Source organism: Pelophylax lessonae (assembly GCF_965119305.1).
Source record: "Pelophylax lessonae genome assembly, chromosome: 3".
Lineage (NCBI taxonomy): Eukaryota > Metazoa > Chordata > Amphibia > Anura > Ranidae > Pelophylax > Pelophylax lessonae.
Genome location: NC_138770.1, coordinates 331,607,587 through 331,632,849, shown reverse-complemented (window position 1 = coordinate 331,632,849; position 25,263 = coordinate 331,607,587).

Sequence of the window (25,263 nt, the reverse complement as noted above, 5' to 3'; positions counted from 1 at the left end):
AGCTCGGAGCAAGCCGTCATCCGCGTGCGTTTCAACCAAGACCATAATATCCGCACGCTGATCTTTCAAATAGGACAGGACAACAGAGCGTTTAATCTTGTCCCGCACCCCACGGACGTTCCAAGTAAGGATTTTCAGGGAGGCCATAGTAACAAGGACAAAACGGGAATGGGCAGGAGGAGCAGCAGGACCCCCAGCGCAGGCAGTACACCCCCCCCCCCAACCACATGTGACAAACAAATGTGACAGTGCATAGCATATAGAGAAATACATATAAAAGTGAACCCAAATAAAAGCCCCAGAATAGGGGCACACAAAGCTCAAATACAGTAACCCCACCCGTCCACCCGGCTCCACACAAACCCCAACACGTGGGAGCATCAACCCAGAACAAACAATAAAAAAACAGACAGTTGCATAGGTATGAGAAACGCCAGCGGGTCGAGCCGACCCAAAAAGGGCCATGGGTCGCCCGCTGGGGTATCAAACTTAACAAAAATAACAGCCCCCAATACAGGGGGGAACGGGGGCGAATATTCTCCGAAGGGAGAGCCCACGACCAGGGCCCTATAACAGTGTGAGGCAGCAGATAGAAAAAAACCCCACAGCGTGAGCTATGTGCAACCCGGGCTGTAAGCAGTCAGTAATCCGAACTTAGGGGGTGTAGGAGGTTCAGGGGAGCAGCAGTGATTGCAGCAGACTCCCTCGGAACCCCAGTGCCACCCAACACCCACACCCGAACCAGTTTGAAGAGCAAAGTCAAGCAGCAAAGAGGCATTTCCGGCGGGTGGGGGTGCAGAACAGCCACAGGGGAGGGGGTCCGCATCAATGGGGGAAAAACACATGCAGAGATGCCACTCAAGACTCAGCCAGGCAGGGAATCCCGCGTCCCGCAACAGAGAGGCATGTCCATAGAGTCAAATCCATCGGGGAACGGTAAGGACTGCAGGCGGAGACCCCGGCGGAAAACAGGAACATCAGGGCAAAGGGACATCAAACATACAAACAGGCAGCAGAGCACTTATTCATTGGAGGCCATCAAGCCAAGCCACGGCGGAATCAGGATCCTCAAAGAACCGCACTCTGTCTTCGGCCACCACACGCAGCCTCGCAGGGTACAGCATGGAGTATTTGAGATTGCGGACACGCAGCCGGCGCTTGACCTCAGTAAACTGGCTGCGCTGCTTCTGAACAGCAGCCGAGAAATCGGGGAATGCCATAACAGTGTGATTGTCCAAGGGGATGTTGCCCTTTTCCCGGGCAAGGCGAAGCACAGCATCCCGGTCTCTGTAGTTAAGGAAGCGTGCAATAAAGACCCTAGGAGGGGCACCCTGGGGGGGTCGCTTCGCTGGCATCCTGTGGGCTCTTTCCACCACAAAAGCCTGGGAAAAGGCGGCACGGCTGTAGGTAGTGACCAACAGGTTCTCCAGATAGGTGGCTGGGTCGGTGCCCTCCGATCCCTCAGGGAGACCGATAAAACGGATGTTGTTCCGCCTAGCACGATTTTCCATATCGTCCTGTTTAGCATAAAGTTGTGCAATGTCCCTGGAGGCCTGCTCCACCGAGGTACGAACCGGGGGGAGTTCATCCTCCACAACACCCAAACGGTCCTCCACCTCGGTAATCCGCCCCCTGAGCGTCTGCATGTCCTGGCGGATCAGTGAAATATCCACCTTAACCTCCTCGATTTTTGAGGTAAGAGTGGCCTGACAGTGGGAGATAGCCTCCAGGATCTTACCGCTGTCCAAGGAGCGCTCGGCCGGATCCGGAGCGGAGGGTGGATCGCCGCCATCTTGGGCCTGCGCGCCGTCCTCCTGGCGGCGGAAACGATCGAGTTTGGCAGCGCCCTCAGAGCGTTTGGACGTTGGAGACATGGCGGCAGAGAGGCACGGTAAGTAGGCAGGCACACTGGAACGGAGATGCGGTGAGTATCGGGTCACAGGATGAGAAGAAACCGTTAATGCCGGGAGAGAGGAGCTCACGCACGTCTGCTCACATGAAGCTTCAGGCCACGCCCCCCGTGTAAAAACATCCTTACACACAGAACTGTCACACAGATCCTGCAGATCCCCCCAACCCCCTCGCCCCTTGCACTGAGCTCTCACTAAGATCAGCAGGGAGAACTGTCACAGAGACAAGCGTCTCTGTTTACATTGTGAAGGCTGTGATTGGATGGCCAATCGCAGCGCCCATTTCTCGATCTAGTCTTGGCTGTGTTCTGTGATCACAGCCTTCACGGGAGCCTGAGGGAGCTCCCACCCGGCCATTTATATGCAGTGGCCGGGTGGGAGGAGGTTAAGAAGGGTATTCTGTTTTGGGACCCCTGGTTCCACTCCTGCTGCAATATTGAGTTTGAGAAAGATGTTCAGTTGAATATATATGTCTAGTAATGGAAACTGCTGCTAGGAAACTTTTTATCCCTGCATGCTTAATGGACTTGTGGAGAGGATCCTGCCCCATTCATGTGAAGATATTACCCCCCCCCCATTCATGCCCCTATCTGAATGCTTTACTTGAAGAAATGACTATATCTTGTACATAGAAATCCTTGATGTTCTAAACCCAAAATGGGAGGTCCTAGGATGAGTCCAAAAGCTTTGCTGAGCCATCATCCTGGTATGACACATCTCTACTCTTCATTGCCAAAGGTTAAAGGAGGACTCCTACTGGAAAATGTTCCTGGGAAAGCCTAGAGGAAGAGCTATGATGTCAACCCAAGGCCTGAGAGTTCCAGTGAACACCACAAGAGATCTGAGGTACCAGCCCGAAGATCCTGCCCAGAGTATGCTTTGTTGCTCTGCCAGTCTGTGAATGCCAAGTTTTATGTAGTGGAGAATCTTCTAATTGCATGAGTGGGTACAGAATCAAAGTTTGGAGGTGTTTTAGAAGTTTAGGAAATTAACTTAAGGAATGAAATAATGTGGACATTGTAATTTGGAAATTTATAGACATTCGCAAGCCATACAAGAGAGAATCATTTTTGTGTTCTTTTCTATTTTTGCTGAGGACTACTCGCAACCACCATGTACAAAAGGGATGACATTGGAAGTGATGCGACGCTGCAGAAGACGTTGGATGACGAAATGCGTACAGCGCCGTCACATCACTTCCGCTTCCGGTATCCTGGTGGAATGCATTGCGTTCCAGGACGCCATTTTCTCGCTCAGAACTCCATCTCATTAGGAGAGGACCCCACTAAACCCATCCTCCTTTGGGACATCAGGGATCACCATCGGCTGTCCATTACATCTTCCCCTACACACCAGGGAATTAAGAAGCCAGAGGAAGGAGCACTTAGCCATATCCTAAATACCCGCTCTATACCCCTGTGTGGGGTGGGTATATCTGGTTAGTAGGTATTTTTACTAGGGGACACCCCACACCTCGCCAGTCACCCACCTTGGGGTCACCGTAAGGTCATCTTCACTTTCTCGGCACACCCACCAAGATATGGACTAATTTGCTTTCTTCTTTTTTCCTTTTTTGGCTTATTAGACTTCATTTCCAGTCACATTTTTTGTGCACTGGCCTGCACCTATTTGGCGCAATATTCACGCACTTTATTATTATCTTTATTAGCATACTCATATGCTCATTTTCACTTATTATATTTTCATTAGTATATTCTTGTGCTTAATTTTTATTTTTATTTTTCATCTCACAGTGCCACTATTTAGCACTACACATCCACTGTCCACATCTATTACTTTATTGCACTTTCTCCATTAATTTTGGGTTCATTAGACCATTTATTTATTTATTGAGATGTATTTTTGCACTTAGTGACGCCCTCTGCTGGTCATTTATTCATATTGCACTTTATTGGTTGCTGCATCCAATTTGCTTTTTCTTTATTTTATTAATCTTTTATTATTTTTGATACGCACCTTGCAGTCTTCCGCTTAGTTGTAACCTTACGACTAAGCGGAAGACTCCGTGAAATGCGTCAACCACCGTGCTCCCCTTTCCCCCCCCATGTCTCCGACTGTTTTGGTTTCATCTTGGATGATTTTATCTTTTTGCCTGCAAAATAAATTTGGATTTTAACTTTTTGCATCTTCAACCGGTTGTGCGGCTTTTTGTGCTTTTCCATTTGCTGCTATCAGGACTGCGGATCCGTGCCGCAACCTGGGTTGGATGTGTTTGGAACTATCCCCTCAATTGAGCGGTTCTTTTCCCTCTTGACCGTTTGTTGTGGTTTGGCATAACCACAACTATTTGTAATATCATTAGGAACAAGAACACAATAGGTTTTTTAAGAACATTTATGGGAAGGGTTTAGATACGTAATTATAAAATGATGGTGTATTTTGGAGGGTTAACAAACACACCCCACTGTGTTTGAAGTGTCCTTGTTTAGAATTATCAAATTAATAAGTGACACCCTTATTTCTTATCATATCCTGTATTGTGTCATTGCTATGAACCCTATAAAACAGAGGAAACACGGAAATAAAAGTTGAGTGCTGTACCGACCTTGATTGTAATGTCTGTGTATAGCACTCCCCTTGCGGTCTCTGAGAATTCTGAATTGAGGTAAGAGGTAATATATTATTTAGATGAGGTAAAATGGTAGTAATACAAGCTAACAGGAGGCAAGGGGAAATCTATTAAAAACAACACGTTTTGCATGACAAAATTCTAAGAGAGGATTTTCTCACTTCGGAGAAATTTCCTCTCACTTCTTTTTGTATTTACAGGACAGGAAGTGAAAGGAAATTTCCTCAATGGAATACAAATGACAAAAAAAAATGAAAAGAATGACAGGCGCTTTAACCATTCTTACTCTACCTAAAAAAAATGGTTTAGGCAAAATCAATAAACCTTTGTTTTTTTTTTTTTTTTTTTTTTTTTTAATCTCTCTCACTTTTGACAAAACTAATTATCAACCTACAGTATCTATATTCTTACAAAAATTTATTTTAGCTTCAATTAGAAATAAGTTATACTTCCCTAGTAACCTGATTTTACTGTGTAAAGACATTCTGCTGACATATTGGGTTTTATTCTTAAATGGTGTCTTCATAAAACATTAAAATTAGATAACCACCTCAGCCCCCGGAAGATTTAATCCACTTCCTGACCAGACCAGTTTTTACTTTTTGGCACTGCCTTATTATAACTAACAATTGCGCAGTCTTGCAACACTGTACCCAAAAGAAAAGTATATCATTTTTTTTTTCACACAAATAGAGCTTTTCTTCAGTGGTATTTGATCACCACTGGCTTTCTTATTTTTTGTGCTCTGAACGAAACAGATCATTTTGAAAAAATATATATATATATATATATATATAAATATATTTTTTACTTTCCATTATAAAAAATATCCCAAAAAAAATGTAAACAATAAATTGTCTTCAAAAATGTATGCCAATATGTATTCTGCTACATATTTTTTGATAAAAACAATCCCAATAAGCATATAATAATTGGTTTATGACAAAGTTATAGAGTCTACAAACTATAGTGTATATAGTATATACTGGAATATTTCGTTTTTTTTTTTTTTTTTATATTAGTAATGGCAGATATCAGCAACTTATGGCAGGACTGCAAAAGTATAGCAAGAGATCTGACACTTAATGAGACTTTTGACACTTAGTGGGAACCAGTGACCCTAATATACAGTGATCATTGCTAAAAATATATACTGTCACTATACTAATGACACTGGCTGGAAAGGGGTTAACATCTAGAGTGATCAAAGGGTTCAATGTGTGCCTAACCTGTGTTTATGGGTGTACTGTGAGCTGCTACTAGGGAATGTGCTGTTTTTTTTTTTTTTATATTCCCACGTGCTAGTTACGTGATCCAGTACCGGAGAGCCACTCTGCCGCCGTACTCCTATGGGAGACCGTTGGTGAGCAGATAAATAGGAATCTGAATGCTTCAATGCAAAAACCCCACTTAACCACCAAAGATATTAGAATTTAAAGCAATAATAGTCAAAAATGAAAATCGCCTCATAAAGTTATGTGCACTTGGTTTTATCTTGTTAAGAGTTGCAACAGTACCTGCAAATAGGGATGAGCTCTGCGTTCATCCAAATACTATTTTGAACTGAACTTTGCTGGTTCATCTTATAGTGTGCAATGAAATCAAAGTAGGCAATTTCAGTACAGGAGAAGAGCGTGTACAAATATGCATAATTAAAGGATAGACTAGAGTTCAGGCTTTTTTTCTTTTTTAATATAATTTTGGCGTACCAGATCCAAATCCATACCAGACCCGAAAGGACTGGGGTGGACCCTACGCCATTTTTTTCTTTATTTTTATCTGTATCGCAGGGAGCCAACAATACATTGCAGCCGCGAGCAAGTTTAAATTAAATTTTTTCCTTTAGAAATGTCAGTAATGCTGTAGCAAGATCTATACATCGCACACATGCGCCACTTTGCAGGCACATTAAGGGATCCCCCAGGCACGAAAATTTTTCATTTTTATTGTTTCACTTTAAGCATCATTAAAATCACTGCTCCTTTAAAATCAATCATTTAAAAAAAAAATTGGCATTGGTATATGTCCCCCAGGTCAGTACCCGGACCCCTATACACTTTTTTTGGGCATAACTTGCATTTAAGCCTTTAAAATGAGGACTTTTGATTTTTGGCGTTCAAGTCCCATAGACTTCAATGGAGTTTGATTGTTCGAAACAAATGTTTCCCCGTTCGCGGTGTTCTAATGCGAACCGAACAAGGGGGTGTTCGGCTCATCACTAGTGACACATACATCCCACTCATAAACCTACCAGCTAATGTCTCACTATAAATATACTGTATATATACAATTGTGTTCAAAATAATAGCAGTATGTTTAAAAAAAGTGAGTAAAGCTCAAAATCCCTATAATAGCTTTGATTTCCATACATGCAAATGTATTGGGAACACTGCACAGTCTATTCCAAATTAAAACATGAAAAAAAAAATGTTTCAAATTTGTTATTACTTTACAGAAAGTGAAGAAAAAAGAATATTAGGCTTTTCCAAAATGTAGCAGTGTCTACATTTTTCGCTGAACTAATATTTAGTTTCAATATTTTTTTATTGAGTTTTCAATATTTGAACAGACACATTGTAAAACATGTGACATGTGTTAAAAAAAATAAGAGGTGCACATAGAACAGTTGAACAGAACAGAATATGGACCATAAAAATCTGGTCTCAAAAAGGAAAGAAAACAAACAACATTTGTTCACACAGTCAGGAAACTGAAATTAGCAAATCAGGTAACAGAAAGCACAGGGTTAAAACAGGGCAATGTATCTTCTCCTTCAAAAGTCTTGAAAACCATTTCAGCTATTCCGTCCCTACCCCTGTGGCTCCGTCTAATTCGGCCGGCCAGCAGCAAGGTAGGGGATGAAAGTGGAGAGCCAACGAGGGAAGTCCTTTTGTCCGAGGCCGCAGTGGAATGCACGTCTTACTCGTGGACCGTTTAAGGAAAAGGAATTGACAGCACTCCAGGTTGAGTCAAAATCCAGATTTATTGACTGGACATCCAAATATGACAATCGTGACAAGGTAGATGCGTTTCACACACTGACTGTGTGCTTAATCATTACCATAATCATAATGATTAAGCTCACGATTGTCATATTTGGATGTCCAGTCAATAAATCTGGATTTTGACTCAACCTGGAGTGCTGCCAATTCCTTTTCCTTTATCAAGTTTTCACGGAGGCGAGCCGGGGCACGCACCGGTGTGAGTCATCAGGCAATCACACCACCTTGAGCAGTGAGTTCTTGTCTTTCCAATTACTCGTGGACCGCACGGGATGTTTCGGAGCATGCGCAGTAGAGCTTCTTCATCAGAATGATACAAGGGGGAGGGTGCCCGGAGTGAAATCGAGGAAAGTGTCGGGAAGTGGGATGTGATAAGGAATGATGATAAGCAGCAGATGGAGTAGGAGACACAGGGGCAAGAGATAACTATAACATAAACTACACTACGAGACCAAGGATAAATACATGCATCCCAATAAAGAATTACAATTGGATAAAAATGAATTATGTATAGATCATAGTAAAAAGATAATGATATGCATAATAATGTAAATACCGTAAAAAAACATATGAAAATAAATAAAATGATATACATCCTTTTACTATGGAATATATAGCGACTTTATAACCGTATTCAGAAATGGGCTAAAGTGATAATAATAACAGCACATGATAATGTGGTACATATGGGATTATGGTAATTATAATAAATACATATAACAGTTTGTCAATATAATATATACATACAATTCATATATTAAAAACAAGAGGGAAATGGAAGTGGTGGGGGATGGGGAAAAGGGGTAATGGAGATTTTTCATGTGTGTATATGTGTGTATATATATATATATATATATATATATATACATACATCAGAAGTGTATTGCCTCTAGTCAGTACAGTAAATGCATATAAGAATGTATTTAAAAAAAATTAAAATAAAAAATCTAGACAAACTGGAAAATCTAAACAAGGAGTAGGCATTATGTGGATAGGATGGTATGTAGAACTATCGATCAATAGGTGGTTGCCTATTAAAAATGTAGAAAGAGCCTAAGCCTGTGCTCAACGACGCGTGTGGTATCCAAAATTCAAGGTAATAAAACTATCCAATGCGGATGTTACAAGGAACTACAGTATATATATATATGTATATATATATATATATATATTACCGTTGTAATTCATCAAGTGGATGTCTACAGGCTTGGAGGCAATCAACAAATCAACAAGCCTATTTATCTGGTTTTTGGCATGCTTCGAATCGCGTTACCGCCCCCTGACGTCATCATGTCCCATGTGGTTCACGAGTGAGGCATGCGTTCCACCGTGGCCTCGGACAACAGGGCCTGCCTGGTTGGCTCTCCACTTTCATCTCCTCTCTTTCTACTGACTGGCTGAAGGAGAGGGAGCCACATGGACAGGAACAGAACCCTATGTGATGTTCAGACATGCCCATTTTACACTACGATCTTGTAAGTGCTATTTATTTTGTGTGCCAATAAACATTTTTTATGCTGCAGTTAGAGGCACCTTTTCCTCTTCTTATCCTGTGTGTCCCATACCACCAACTCTCTTGACTTTAACCACTTAAGCCCCGGAAGATTTTACCCCCTTCCTGACCAGGGGGTATTTTGCGATTCGGCACTTCGTGACTTTAACGGACAATTGCGCGGTCGTGCGACGCTGTACCTAAACGAATTTGAGGTCCTTTTTTTCCCACAAACAGAGCTTTCTTTTGGCGGTATTTGATCACCTGTGCGATTTTTTGATCACGCGCTATAAACAAAAAAAAAGCGTCAATTTTGCAAAAATAACAATATTTTTCACATTTTTTTTATATGAAATTCCCCCCCAAAAAAAAGTAAAAATCAAAATTTTTTAAAATTTTTGGCCAATTTGTTTTATGCTACATATGTTTGGTAAAAAAAAAATCGCAAAAGGCGTATTTTGATTGGTTTGCGCAAAAGTTATCGCGTTTACTAACAAAGGGAAAGATTTTTGTCATTTTTGTTGTTTTTTTTTTTAACGCGTAATGGCGGCGATCTGCGATTTTTTTTTTTTTTTTTTTTTTGCGGTACTGCGACATTGCGGCGGACAGATCGGACCCTTGACTGACATTTTTGACACTTTTGGGGTTACCAGTGACATTTCTACAGTAATCAGTGCTATATATATGCACTGTTACTGTAAAAATACACTGGCAGTGAAGGGGTTAACTTTATTTGAGAGGGAGGGGCTGTGTGTGTCCCTAGGGGCGTGATTCTAACTGTGATTGGCTGTGGCTTGAGGTGTAGCTACACTGATCAACGGTTCTACATAGTAGAACGGTATGATAAGTGTTTCTACACAGGGAGAACTGACAGGCAGCTTGTTTACACATAAATGCCTTATGCATATTCCATACAATGAACGGGTCGTTTACAGATCCCTTGTTAGTACTGAGAAATATGGTTAAGTGTTGCTCCAGAATTAGCCTTGTAGAGGCATCCTGAAGGAGCCGTGGGTTGGATCTCAAAATGTACGCAGAGTCTGCTGCGTAATAATCACTAAATGACAGCAGAACAGGTGCATGGTCAGACCAAATAATCGTTTTTATATCAACAAATTCAGATTTTCTGGAGAAGCCACTTATCCATTAGAAAGAGGTAAATCCTCCTATATAAACTATGGCTAACAGAGAAATAAGTGAAGTCTTTCTCGTTTGCATGTATGCAAGGCCACACATCATACAAATCATTGCATGTAAGAAGGATTACAACAACGGTTGAGGCCTACGAGTAGTTGTGATCAATTGTTGGGTCGGGTGTAATGTTAAAGTCCCCACAAATCAAAAATAGGCCCTTCTGGATGGCACGTACATTCTTGATAAGTCTATGAACAAAATTAAATTTTATTGGTGTTAGGTACATATAAATTAACCAAGGTGTAAAGACTGGAGTTAATGCTGCAAACCAAGATCGGATAGCGGCCTATGTCCTTGCATTCTTAGTGCAGTGTGAAAGAGACAGTGTCTCACACCGCTGTTAGCTCACCACGTTTTTTTGCGTCAGAGTTAGTTGTAAATATATGTACTCACTATTGAAATAGGCAGGCCCCACAGGATTCCATTCAGGGCCAACCAATGGTGGAAGAGAGATCCAGGGAAGATTGATGGAGATGCAGGTTGTATTCAAGGGCTTTGCAAGCTTCATTGAATGTATAGGCAAAAGAAATAATAAGAAACAACAAAAGGTGCAACAATTTGTAATTCAAACAATAAAAAAATTGGATCATGCAGACCCATGTGCAGCAAATGCCACTCAAGCTTTAGAGAGGAGATAAGTTCAGCTTTTGCAAAACTCCTTGGACGGGGGTAAAGTAGGTAGTATGGTATGAGCATTCCTCCTGGGGATCAGGTATGTTTACGAGCATTTTTGGCAGTGACCAGTGACCATTCGGCTTCAACATATTTAGTATACCATGGTGGAGGCTGCTGGGATGATCGAACGGTTCGGGTCCACCATCGGTTCGGCCCGAACATTGGGTGTTCGAGGTTCGGCCGAATTTAGAACTTTTTGCCCAAAAAGTTCGGAATTCGGCAACCAGAAACGCCCAAAATGCAATGCTTCAGGAAATGGGCTTTAAAAGCCCGTGATTGGACCAGAACCATTAGCAAAAGCCAATTGAGGGGGCAGGAGAATGCTAGGAATGTGATTGGAGTGACTAGGGGGTCCCTAGACCAATCATTAGTGAATACGCCCCCCAGTATATAAGATCGCCCCCGCCATATTCCCAGCATTGTTATACTGGACATGGAAGAGAGTGGAAGCAGTTCTGTTAATTTTACTTTAAAAGTGTCATTTAGCTATTTTTAGTGTGAGGAAAGGGATATCTAGTGTAGTTAGAGTGCTCCTTTACACTTAAGTTAGCTTCAAAAATTTAGTTTCTGTAGGGAAAGTGTTAAGTGTCAGGGGACCGTAGTGTAGTGTAGGGTTAACTGACAGTGACTGCTATGGCAGGGTGACAAAACCCTTCCATAGCAGGGTGACCGCTATAGAGAAATGATCATTTCTCTGAGTTGCTTCGGGACAGGTATGTGGCTTCTCACCAGCAAGCATTTTTTATGCTGCAGGGGCTGCCACTGCCAGTGTTTTTTTGAGGACATGTTTGATGTCAGACATGACATCTGAACATGTGTATAGGGGGTATATATAGACATATATGTCTGAATATATACCCCTAGACATATATAGGTGTGATAGTAGCAGAAATAAATGCTTGCGCTAATGAAATCATTTACAGTAATATATTTCTGCTACTATCACACCTATATATGTCTAGGGGTATATATTCAGACATATATGCCTATATATACCCCCTATACACATGTTCAGATGTTTTGCCTGCCTCAAAAGAACCCCAAAAAATGCCAAAAAAACGCTAGCGTCAAAAAAAAAAAATGCCCAGGTGTGTTTTTGCTGGCATTTTTTGGGGGGTTTTGGAGGCAGGCAAAACATCAGAACTTGTGCACAGTACCACTATACACAAGTTCAGATGTTTTTCCTGACTGCAAAGAACCCAAAAAAATGCCTGCTATTAAACCGGCAAGGTGTTACAGCAGAGAAGCTTCATACAACAAAAGGAATGACCGCACTTCCGATGAGTTTCAAAAAGGAGTGTCTTTATTCCACATCAATCGGCAAATACAGATACACACTGTGAGTGCAGGACAATCGGTGGACGCGTTTCACGACTGGATGTGTCGCTTATTCATGATGTGGAATAAAGACACTCCTTTTTGAAACTCATCGGAAGTGCGGTCATTCCTTTTGTTGTATGAAGCTATCCTGGATTGCGGATCCGACCGGCACCTGATTCCAGCCTCACCTAGAGCGGTCTTCCCTGTTTGGATTCTGTTACAGCAGAGAAGCCATATTCCTGTGCTTAAAGTTTTCTAATACAAACAATCTTTTTTTTATGGTTCTGGACATGCTACAGAGCTGAAACTTCACAGGTACACCTTTTAGACCCCCCAGACACAAAATCACACAAAAAAAGTTCTTAAAAATTGTCATTTTTGATAAAAAAGCCAATGATTGAAAAATTATAAAAAAAAAATAAAAAAAATAAAAAGAGATTTTTTGATTTTTTTTACTTTGGATTTAGTATCTGGGGGGTCTAAAAAGTGTACATGTGAAGTTTCAGCTCTGTAGCATGTCCAGAACCCCCCAAAAATTAGCATTTTCTTATAATTTTTATTAGAACAGGTATACGGCTTCTCTACGGCGCTTTTTCTTGCATTTATCGGGCATTTTTGGAGGCAGGCATGACTTTTTTTGGATTTAGTGTCTGGGGGGTCTAAAAAGTGTACCTGTGAAGTTTCAGCTCTGTAGCATGTCCAGAACCAGAAAAAAGATCATTTTTCAGTAGAGCAGGGATGGTGGGACCCCTCTTTTACACTTATATGATCTTTTTTTGGGGTTCTGGACATGCTACAGAGCTGAAACTTCACAGGTACACCTTTTAGACCCCCCAGACACAAAATCACACAAAAAAAAGTTCTTAAAAATTGTCATTTTCGATAAAAAAGCCAATGATTGAAAAATTATAAAAAAAAAAAGAGATTTTTTTATTTTTACTTTGGATTTCAGATCTGGGGGGTCTAAAAAGTGTACATGTGAAGTTTCAGCTCTGTAGCATGTCCAGAACCATAAAAAAAAAAGATTGTTTGTATTAGAAAACTTTAAGCACAGGAATATGGCTTCTCTGCTGTAACACCTTGCCGGTTTAATAGAAACGGAAAATTGATATCAAATACTTACCGTAATTTTCCTTTCCTGATGGACTCCATGGCAGCATACGTTTGGGTAGGCCCCGCCTCCTCTCCTACCTCATAGGACCCCACTCCCATAAATCTTTGCTCCCTTTCAGCATCAGTGTTCTGTAACTAGCCTACTCAGGAATCGGGAGGGGACTCCTGCTGCCATGGAGTCCATCAGGAAAGGAAAATTACGGTAAGTATTTGATATCAATTTTCCGTTTTCCTGACAGACTCCATGGCAGCATACGTTTGGGAAATAACTCGCAATACACTCCCGGGTGGGAAGATGCTGAACAAAGAAACTTTAATTGGCACTGTCAACTGACAAGACTTGAACGCCAAAATTAACGGAAGATAAAGCAGCAGGCTCAAAACAATAATGGGAAAGAAAGGTATTAACAGATGACCAAGATGCTGCCTTGCAGATCACGTCAGATGCGACGTGCTTGGAAGCTGCCCAGGACGTAGCGACGCTTCTAGTAGAGTGAGCTGTAATCGCCTCTGGAGGAGCCAAGCCCTTTGCTCTATACACCCATTGGATAGCCTGAACGATCCACGCAGCCACTGCTCTGGAAGATGCACGCATTCCCTTCTTTTTGCCATGTAGCAGAACGAAAAGGAAATCCGATTGGCGGAAGGAGGATGTGGCCTCCAAATATTGACTTAGAGTGTTGCCCACGTCTAGAGGATGGATTGAAGAATTCTCATCAGTTCTGAAGGTGGGAAGAACTATCTCAGCATTTTCGTGGAAGACAGAGGTCACTTTTGGATTTGACCCGAGCATAGGGATAAGGACCACCCTGTCTTGAAAAAAGGTCAAAAAAGGTTCTTTGTGACCCAGATTGTGTATCTCGGAGACCCTCTTAGCAGAGGAAATGGCCACAAAAAATGCTGTCTTCAACGTAAGATCCTTGATAGACATGGAAGCAACATCCTTTGAAGAAAAAAAGTCCAAAACTAAAGGAAGATCCCATTTTGGGAATCTTGGCCTTCTCTGAGGCCTAAGCCTGACTGCTCCCCTAAAAAATTGCTGGATCAGATGATGACTTGCCCACTGAATTCCGGTAAAGGCTGAAATGGCGGATACTTGCACCCGGAGAGAACTAACCGAGAGGGGCAGATCCAGACCAGACTGCAAAAAACTTAAAATCTGCTGAACAGTAGGCGTACCTACTGGACCTGACCCCTGGGCCTGATGACTCATGAACCTGGCCCATATCCTTTCATATACCCTGTTGGTGCTGGGCCTTCTTGAACTCATGAGAGTCGGAATCACCTCCTCTGGACATCCGAGAGCTTCCAACCTCCCCCTCTCAAAAACCAAGCCCTGAGGTGCAGCCGTGCAGGGCAAGGGTGCAGAGTAGGACCCTGAGACAGAAGGTCCGACCTGAGAGGTAGAGGGATTGGATCCCTGAAGCTCAGAAGGGACAGCAGGGGAAACCATGGCCTGTTGGGCCAGAAGGGGATTATTGCCACGATCTCTACTTCCTCCATCTTCAGTCTCCGCAGGAATTGGAGTACTATTGGCACTGGTGGAAAGGCATAAGCAGACTGGAAGTTCCACCTGTCCGTGAGGGCATCCACTCCGAAAGCTTGAGGATCTCTGAATCTCGTGTAGTACTTCCGAAGCTTCCTGTTGCGTGGACTCGCAAACAGATCCACTTCGGGTGAAATCCCCAGAGATAACACCCAGTTGAACACCTCTTGGTGGAGGGACCAATCGTTGTTGTCTAGTTGGAAACGAGATAGGAAGTCTGCCTCCACATTCAACACTCCCGGGACAAAGACCGCTGAGAGATTGGCCAGATGATGCTGAGCCCATGTCATGATCGGTTCTGTTTCTTGGAGGAGAGACATACTGCGTGTTCCTCCCTGCCTCTTGACATAAGCCACTGCCGTGGTGTTGTCCATCCTTAACAGCACAGAAGCCCCCTGTGTTAGATGGTGAAAAGCCTGGAGTGCTTTGAGGGCGGCCCGAAGCTCTAGAACGTTGGACACTACTCCGTGACCTGGGAAGTTCCATCTGCCTTGTGCCACTTCGGTCAGACAGTGGGCTCCCCAACCGGTATTGCTGGCATCGGAGGTTATCGTTACCCAGGAAATCGGAGCGATTGAGTGGCAGTTGGTCAGATTTGTACGGCGTAACCACCAGGGAAGGCATCCCTTCATGAATGGAGTCAGGTGAATAACCTGTGACAAATTCTCCGTCGTCCACTGTTGGAGAAACCCCTTCTGGAAGGGTCTCAGCTTCCACATAGCCCACTTCACCATAGGCGAGGTGGCTACAAGCGTCCCTACTACCTTTAGACACTGGCGAGCAGTGAGACGAGAGGCAGTGAGAGCGTGAGACACCCTGCTCTGGACTACAGGAATTTTCTCTTCTGGCAGGGAAATGGTGCACTCCACCGTGTTGAACAGTGCCCCGAGAAACACCAACGACTGCGTAGGCACCAGATGGCTCTTTTCTAAATTCAGAATCCAACCGAATTCCTGAAGCGTAGATGTCACTTGCTCCAGATGTAAGAGTAACTGATGCTTGTCCTGGGACAGAAGGAGGAGATCGTCCAGATAATGATGCAATCTGATGCCTCTGGTCCTGATGAGAGCAACAACTGCCAGCAAGGTCTTCGAGAACGTGCGAGGCGAAGTTGAGAGCCCGAAGGGAAGACACGTAAATTGCATGTGGGCATGACCTACAGCAAACCGGAGAAACTGATGGTACTCTTTTGCCACAGGAACGTGGAAGTATGCGTCTTTTAGATCGATCGATGCCAACCAATCTCCTGGAAGGATCGAATGTTGAATGGTGACTAGGGACTCCATTTTGAACCTCTCTTGACGGATAGACCTGTTGAGATATGTGAGGTCTATTACCGGACGCCAGGTGCCGTTCTTCTTCTGAACGAGAAACAGAGGTGAATAGACTCCCAACCCTCGTTCTGCCTCGGGAACCGGCACAACAGCTTGCTGAACCAGTAAGGAGTCCACGTAGGCGAGAAGAATCTTCTTTTTCTCTGCCGAAAGAGGAAGTGAGGTTGCGACAAACCTGGGTTTGGGAACGTTGTCGAACGCCCACGAATGTCCCTGAGACACGATGTTTAATACCCAGGGATCCTGGATCGAGGCCGCCCAGACCTCCCGAAATTGGAGCAGCCTGGCCCCTACCGGGAAGGCCTGGACGGGCCCAACCTCAAAAGGATTTGGTGGCCTCTCGGTCACCAGACGAAGAGCCTTTAGAGCCTTTCTGGAATGTGGATTGCCTTGACTTCCAACCTCTTCCGTAGGACTTGCCTGGTTTGTAGCTGCGTGCTTCCCTGGCACGATTGGCAGTTTGTCTTCTCGGGAAAGAGCGCTTCTGAGCGCCTGGGCGTTTATCCTGGGGGAGGAAACCAGATTTTCCACCCGTGGCCCGGGTTATGGCTGCATCCAATTTGTTCCCAAAGAGGGAAGAACCCTCAAAGGGAATTCGGCACCATGCCTGTTTGGAAGCAGCATCAGCCACCCAAGGCCTAAGCCAAAGGGCGCGTTTAGCTGTAACTGAAGCCAGCATAACTCGGGCCAAAAGGCGAATAGTGTCTAGAGATGCCTCCCCCAGAAAACCCGCAGCCATCTTCAGCTCCCGGATTGGGGAGCTCTGGAGCACTTCTTCCGAAACTCCTCCAAGCGTGCCCTCGAGGGCATTAATCCAGACTTCCATGGCCTTTGAAATTGTAGCCAAAGCCAAAGCTGGCTTACAGGCCATGCCGGCCGAAAGATACGCTCGTTTAAGATCAGCGTCGATCCTCCTGTCCAACGTATCTCTAAAAGAGGCTGTATCCTCCATTGGAAGGGTGACATGCTTGACCAAACGCATCACAGCTGCATCCACACTTGGGGAAGATTCCAGGTACTTCACCTTTTCTTGTTTGAATGGATACAGCTTCGCCATTTTTGTGGTCAGAGAATTCTTCCTTTCCACTTTACTCCACTCCTCCGTAATTATGTCTCCCAACTCCCCCAAAAATGGAAAGTCCAAGCGCTCTTTACATAGCTGCTTGAAATATTTTCGTTGTTTTGGGGAGGAGACAGCCGGATCTTCCCATTCAAGGGCTTCTCTCACCGCCTTCACTAGAGGGGAGACAAGGCCGAACTCAAATCCTGAACCGGAGTCATCTGAATCAGATTCGGACTCTGACGGAAGGATAGAAGGATGGCTGGGTTGAGAGGATTCAAAAGGATCCTGAACCAAAAGATCTCTTTCCGGAGAGCGGGATGGTCCTGCAGAAGTACTTGGTTTTTGTAATTCAGCCAAAGAGTCTTTGAGGACTCTGCGCACCACCTCCTCAATATGATGATCCGACTTCTCCCTTTCACCCGTGGCTTGGGTATAACAGGGTTTACACAGAGAAGAGCCGTCAGTTACTATGGTACTTCAACCCCAGCATTTCTTTCCATGCGGGTGCTCTGAACGGCCATGATGTGTGGAACCAGAAGAATTGCCATCACGTCCCCTATTATGGGGGGAACTGCGCCTGGACCTAGACGAGGAGTGCCGGTGATGCGACTTTGAATGTCTGTCTTCGCTGCGTGCGCTAGGCTGGTGGTCAGACCTGGAAGAGCTGGAGACAGACACATGTAGCTATATAAAAGAGAAACACACAAAACCTCCCTCCCCCCCCCCCTAAATGCCCAGCACATACCTGGTATGAGCGGGCTGGCCACTAGGGGGCGGAGATGTGTCCATAATTGCTAAACAGATGGGCAAAGAAACTCTTCACAGCTGAGTAAAAAGGATACAATATCACTTAGACCTTACCCCAAGTCAAACACAATGCAGAAGAAACGCCTTTAAAAGATAAAACATACCTTCAGAATGCCAGTCAGAGTCTGGGGGAGGCTGTATAACGTGCCGACCTTCCCACCAGCTCTGACACACTAAGGAGTTTAAATACGCCGCCTCGCGGCCGCCGATCGCTACTGCGCATGCGCGAGTGACGTCACGCGTCACCCCCGCGCATGCGCACCGAGTCCAGAGACCGGCAGCAACTGCGCATGCGCAGAAGAACCGCGCAACCCGGAAGTAACGGCCGCAATCGCGGCCGTGACCGTGAGTCACCGGACAGACACACAAGGAGGAACAAATATATGAGAGCCGCAGATAGTAAGTAAAACAGCCCAATAACAAAACTCAGCATTTAGTTTGCACAGGAAATAGAAAATGAAAGAAAAAGGTCCCATTACAGGGCTTACCACCCTGCCCAAGCAGAGAAAGGGTCCCAGAGGCACATCACCGGACTGTGTCTTCGGGCAAAATTTGGCCACCCGCGGCAGCAGGGCTCTCTCGGCCAGACCACAGCGATCCTGCTGCGGGTCTCTTCCATTGCCCCTCCATACCCTGCTAATAGCCAGGGCTTATCGGAGTCTCCATGACCCAATCTGCTTCAGGTATAGGACTTGAAAATAGTAGGAACATAACACCGTATGTATGAGGAGGACGAAAAAAGAACACTGATGCTGAAAGGGAGCAAAGATTTATGGGAGTGGGGTCCTATGAGGTAGGAGAGGAGGCGGGGCCTACCCAAACGTATGCTGCCATGGAGTCTGTCAGGAAAGGCATTTTTTTGGGTTCTTTGCAGTCAGGAAAAACATCTGAACTTGTGTATAGTGGTACTGTGCACAAGTTCTGATGTTTTGCCTGCCTCCAAAACCCCCCAAAAAATGCCAGCAAAAACACACCTGGGCATTTTTTTTTTGACGCTAGCGTTTTTTTTGGCATTTTTTGGGGTTCTTTTGAGGCAGGCAAAACATCTGAACTTGTGTATAGTGGTACTGTGCACAAGTTCTGATGTTTTGCCTGCCTCCAAAACCCCCCAAAAAATGCCAGCAAAAACACACCTGGGCATTTTTTTTTTTTTGACGCTAGCGTTTTTTTTGGCATTTTTTGGGGTTCTTTTGAGGCAGGCAAAACATCTGAACATGTGTATAGGGGGTATATATAGGCATATATGTCTGAATATATACCCCTAGACATATATAGGTGTGATAGTAGCAGAAATATATTACTGTAAATGATTTCATTAGCGCAAGCATTTATTTCTGCTACTATCACACCTATATATGTCTAGGGGTATATATTCAGACATATATGTCTATATATACCCCCTATACACATGTTCAGATGTTTTGCCTGCCTCAAAAGAACCCCAAAAAATGCCAAAAAAAACGCTAGCGTCAAAAAAAAAAATGCCCAGGTGTGTTTTTGCTGGCATTTTTTGGGGCCTTTTGGAGGCAGGCAAAACATCAGAACTTGTGCACAGTACCACTATACACAAGTTCAGATGTTTTTCCTGACTGCAAAGAACCCAAAAAAATGCCTGCTATTAAACCGGCAAGGTGTTACAGCAGAGAAGCCATATTCCTGTGCTTAAAGTTTTCTAATACAAACAATCTTTTTTTTTATGGTTCTGGACATGCTACAGAGCTGAAACTTCACATGTACACTTTTTAGACCCCCCAGATCTGAAATCCAAAGTAAAAATAAAAAAATCTCTTTTTTTTTTTTTTTTATATTTTTTCAATCATTGGCTTTTTTATCAAAAATGACAATTTTTAAGAACTTTTTTTTGTGTGATTTTGTGTCTGGGGGGTCTAAAAGGTGTACCTGTGAAGTTTCAGCTCTGTAGCATGTCCAGAACCAGAAAAAAAGATCATATAGGTGTTAAAGTTAAAGGAGGCTCCCGAACCACATCCCTGTTCTACTGAAAAATTATCTCTTTTTTTTAATGGTTCTGGACATGCTACAGAGCTGAAACTTCACATGCACACCTTTTAGACCCCCCAGATACTAAATCCAAAGTAAAAATCAAAAAATCTCTTTTTTTTTTTTTTTAATTTTTCAATAATTGGCTTTTTTATCAAAAATGACAATTTTTAAGAACTTTTTTTGTGTGATTAATAGTTAATGGGGCATGACCCAGAACCCTAGGCACTTTTTAGGGGCATTTATTGGGTTTTGGGGCTTCAAAATGGTGTTTTTTGATTACCGAAGTTCGGGTCCCATTGATTTCAATGGGGTTCTGAAATCCGAACCGAACTTTCGTGAAGTTTGGGTGTTCTGGTCGAACCGAACTTTTCAAAAGTTCGATCATCCCTAATGATCAACTCTATTCTCCACAGTCTGTAATTAAGTATTGAACTTGTGCATGCAGGACATCACATCTCCATGGAGAGAGCTCCCCAGTGACATGAGCATGTCTTTTAACCACTTAAGCCCCGGAGGATTTGGCTGCTAAACGACCAGAGGGTATTTTGCGATTCGGCACTGCGTGACTTTAACGGACAATTGCGCGGTCGTGCGACGCTGTACCGAAATGAATTTGGCGTCCTTTTTTTCCCACAAACAGAGCTTTCTTTTGGCGGTATTTGATCACCTGTGCGATTTTTTGATCACGCGCTATAAACAAAAAAAGAGCGTAAATTTTGCAAAAATAGCAATATTTTTCCCTTTTTTTATATGAAATTCCCCCCAAAAAAAATGTAAAAATCAAAATTTTTTAATATTTTCGGCCAATTTGTTTTATGCTACCTATGTTTGGTAAAAAAAATCGCAAAAAGCGTATTTTGATTGGTTTGCGCAAAAGTTATTGCGTTTACTAACAAAGGGAAAGATTTTTGTCATTTTTGTTGTTTTTTTGTTTAACGCATAATGGCGGCGATCTACGATTTTTTTTGCGGTACTGCGACATTGCGGCGGACAGATCGGACCCTTGACTGACATTTTTGACACTTTTGGGGTTACCAGTGACATTTCTACAGTAATCAGTGCTATATATATGCACTGTTACTGTAAAAATACACTGGTAGTGAAGGGGTTAACTTTATTTGAGAGGGAGGGGCTGTGTGTGTCCCTAGGGGCGTGATTCTAACTGTGATTGGCTGTGGCTTCAACTGTATGCAGAGTGATCAACGGATCTACATAGTAGATCCATGTGATCATCTCTCATACAGAGAGGAGAATGACAGGCAGCTTGTTTACACAAGCTGCCTGACTTTCTCCCTCTCCCCCGCCGATCACAGAGTGGCAGGCGGCGATTGGGTCCGCCGGTCACACGCGCAACGTGGTTAACCACTTGCCGACCGCTCACATGTAGCGTACTGCAGCAAACTGGCTCGATGCCGTCCAGCAACGTAGACCTACGTCGCTGGACTCCTCCCCTTGTGGGCGGCGCACACGCGCCATCGGAGGCTCGCTTCCGCTGTATTCAGACACAGCGGGAGTCGGGCCAGGGGAGGAGAGGCGGTGATCACCGCCGCTCTTCCCCGATCATCGGGGATCGAGTGAGGAAATCCTATGTGACAGGCAGGGACAGATTACAGGATTCAGCATAGCTGAACCTGCGATCTGTGCCTGTGTCACACAGTCCCCTCCCCCCACACACGTCAGTAAGCACCAGGCATATATTTAACCCCTTGATCACCAATAAAGTTAATCCCTTCCCTGCCAGTGTCATTATTACAGTAACGGTGTATATTTATAGCACTGATTACTGTAGTAATGTCACTGGTCCCCCCCAAAAGTGTCAAAAATGTCAGTCAAGGATCCGATTTGTCCACCTCAATGTCGCAGTCCCCCAAAAAAAAACGCAGATCGCCGCCATTACTCATTAAAAAAAAAAACAATAAAAATGACATAAATGACATAAATCTTTCCCGTAGTTAGTAGCTGTGTTAACTTTTGCGCAAACCAATCAAAATATGCTTATTAGGATTTTTTTACCAAAAATATGTAGCAGAAAACAAATTGGCCTAAAATGTTAAAATAATTTTGATTTTTACATTTTTTGGGGGGAATTTCATATAAAAAATGTGAAAAATATTGTTATTTTTTCAAAATTGTCGCTCTTTTTTTGTTTATAGCGCAAAAAGTAAAAATCGCACAGGTGATCAAATACCACCAAAAGAAAGCTCTATTTGTGGGGGGAAAAGGAGCTTTAATTTAATTTGAGTACAGTGTCACACGACTGCGCAATTGTCCGTTAAAGTAACGCAGTGCCGAATCAAAAAATATGGCCTGGTCAGGAATGGGGTAAAATCTTCCAGTCTTAAAGCGGTTAAAAATACGCTCATTGAGAATTTTTTTGTCAAAGACTAAATATATGACAAAAATTGAATATAATGGATATTTTTTAACTGTCAAAGTAGAAAAAGTTATTTTTTTTTTAAATTGTTGCTCTTTTTATATTAATATCCCAAAAAATGAAAATTGCAGAGATGATCAAATACCACCAAAAGAAAGCTCTGTTTGTGGGAAAAAAAAGGACGTAAATTTCATTTGGATACGGCGTTGCACTACTGTGCAATTGTCGGTTAAAATCACACAGTGCCGAGTTGCAAAAAGTGGCCTGCACGTAAAGCAGGAAAATCCTCCGGTCCTAAAGTGGTTAATGTGGTATATAGCACAGGTTTGTGGAGGGAAAAACATCAATGGAGTCAGGTAGCTCACGTGTGTCATCCCCAGATTCAGTGTGCTGGCCAGCCTTTCATGGGAGCAGATCAATCCAGCTTAAATATAGCTTTTTCTGGGCTGTCAAATTGTGGTGTGGAAGCAGGGGATAGAGGAGAGTGCAGGGATTCATTTCCTGAGCCAGGTGATCTAGACTGCTGCTGCTGTGGTGAACGGGAGCCCTGGGATGAGGAAGGGCAGGCATCATCTTGCTGCAGCTGTGGAGACTACTTCTGTGGGCGCCACTCATCTTTCCTCTTTCTGGCTGTGTCCCCTAGGTCCCTAGGAGGTGGAATGCCTTGTTGGAGTGAGTGTATGCCCCCCTAGGAGGCTATGTATCGCTATTCCCCCATTGTGCCTCGATCTGCTCAATCAAAATGCCATTCCACTCTCCTTCAAGTCACACCCCCTCTAAACGAATATTTATTTGTTGAACCATTGTTTCTGAGAACTGCTGCAACACTTATATCTTTAGCATAGTATTTTAAATCCCGATATTTACCTGTTATAGAATAGTCACATTTTTATATATATATATAACGCAGGGTAAACTGAGCATTTAAAGGGGTTGTAAAGTCAGAAGGTTTTTCATCTTAATGCATTCTATGCCCCCCTAATGCTTACTTGAGCTCCTTCTCAATCCAACAATGTCCTGAACTGTCTCAGCTGCCTGGGACTCCCCTCCTCATTAACTCCCATTGCTGTCAATCAAAATCAATTAGCCAATGAGAAAAGAAGGGGGGCATACCAAGCTGCTTGCTGTGGGCACTCAAAGGGAGGGAGGGGCCAGGAGAGTCAAAGAGGGACCTGAGAAGAGGAAGATCCAGGCTGCTCTGTGTAAAACCAACCGCACAGAGCAGGTAAGTATAACATGTTTGTTATTTTTATTGAGTAAAAAAAAATGAAACTTTACATTCACTTTAAGTCCCATATTTAAATAAATTAACTTTTTCAGTTCACATGCTTTTCTGTAAATTTTAAAATAAACTAAATCAATTTAGGACATTTCAAAATACACTTTACTGGATGTGATATACACTACACTTCATACACTCAAATATGTAAAGGTAAGGCATTTTAAACGATTGAATTTTAATCTATTTGGATCCCCAAATAACTTGTATTACTTTCACACAAATTCCTCTAAATACATAAAGGTTACTCAGTAATATAATTTGTTAAATAAAAACATTTTCTGTCCTTTACATTCCAAGAACAAGCACAAACCTGAGTACCTTGAAAACATGGTTTAATTTAGCACCAATATATTAACAAGTCCTGTCTCCACATAATATGTGTTCTGTGACAAGATTCATGATGCAAAGCCAATATTTATTTATTAAAAAGATGTAAAATTTCAGTGGTATCGCACATTCCTTTATTGTTAAGTTGCCCACGGTATTTGATATAAATAGCCAGAGAAACTAGATTTTCATCTTTTCCAACCTAAGGCGTTGATTCTTAGCCTTGCCCTTAAATAGTTTCAGTGCAAACACAAAAAATACTTTCCTTCTAATATTTCACTGAAAGCTTAGCAAGTCACTTTTAAATTTGTGCTCATTAACAAATGATTTTTAATTACATTTACCATACAGTTGTAAGTGGTACTACATGCAGGTTAAAGAATTGGAGGAAAAAATAGACCACAAAAGGAGTTAGGAAAGGTGAGTTGTAGTAGGTTGATTGTCATAATGCAGTTTATATGAGCTATAAAAAATATTTGAGAAATCACTTTGATGTTAGATGTTTCAAAGCAATATAAGTCCAGTAACAGAGACCAGGCAGTTAGTGACTAAGCTAGTTAATAAAAAATGTCACAATAGTGAAAGCCCAAACGTACCATACAATTGAAATAACATCCCTGTCTTAAAAAAAAAAATATCAGCTAGAAGTACTCGGGTTGGGCGGGTGTGGAAAGTGGGGTCCCCCAGGGTTCTGTCCTGGGACCAATCCTGTTTAATTTATTCATAAATGATCTAGAGGAGGGGATATCTAGTACAATCTCAGTATTTGCAGATGATACTAAATTAGGCATGCCAATATCTTCTATGCAGGATGTGGAAATCTTGCAAGCAGACCTGAACAAAATAACGGGGTGGGCAACCACATGGCAGATGAGGTTTAATGTAGAAAAATGTAAAGTAATGCACTTGGGTGCCAGAAACCAGAAAGCAAGCTATTCACTAGGGGGTGAACCTCTGGGTGAGTCTAGGATGGAAAAGGACTTGGGGGTACTGGTAGACAACAGGCTTGGCAGTGGCATGCAATGCCAAGCCGCCGCAAGCAAAGCCAACAGAATACTGGGATGTATAAAAAGGGGGATTCACTCCAGAAATAAAGAGATTATTCTCCCGCTCTACAAGACTCTGGTCCGGCCACATCTGGAGTATGCTGTCCAGTTCTGGGCACCGGTCCGCAGGAAGGATGTGCTGGAACTGGAGAAAGTCCAGAGGAGGGCAACAAAAATAATTAGGGGA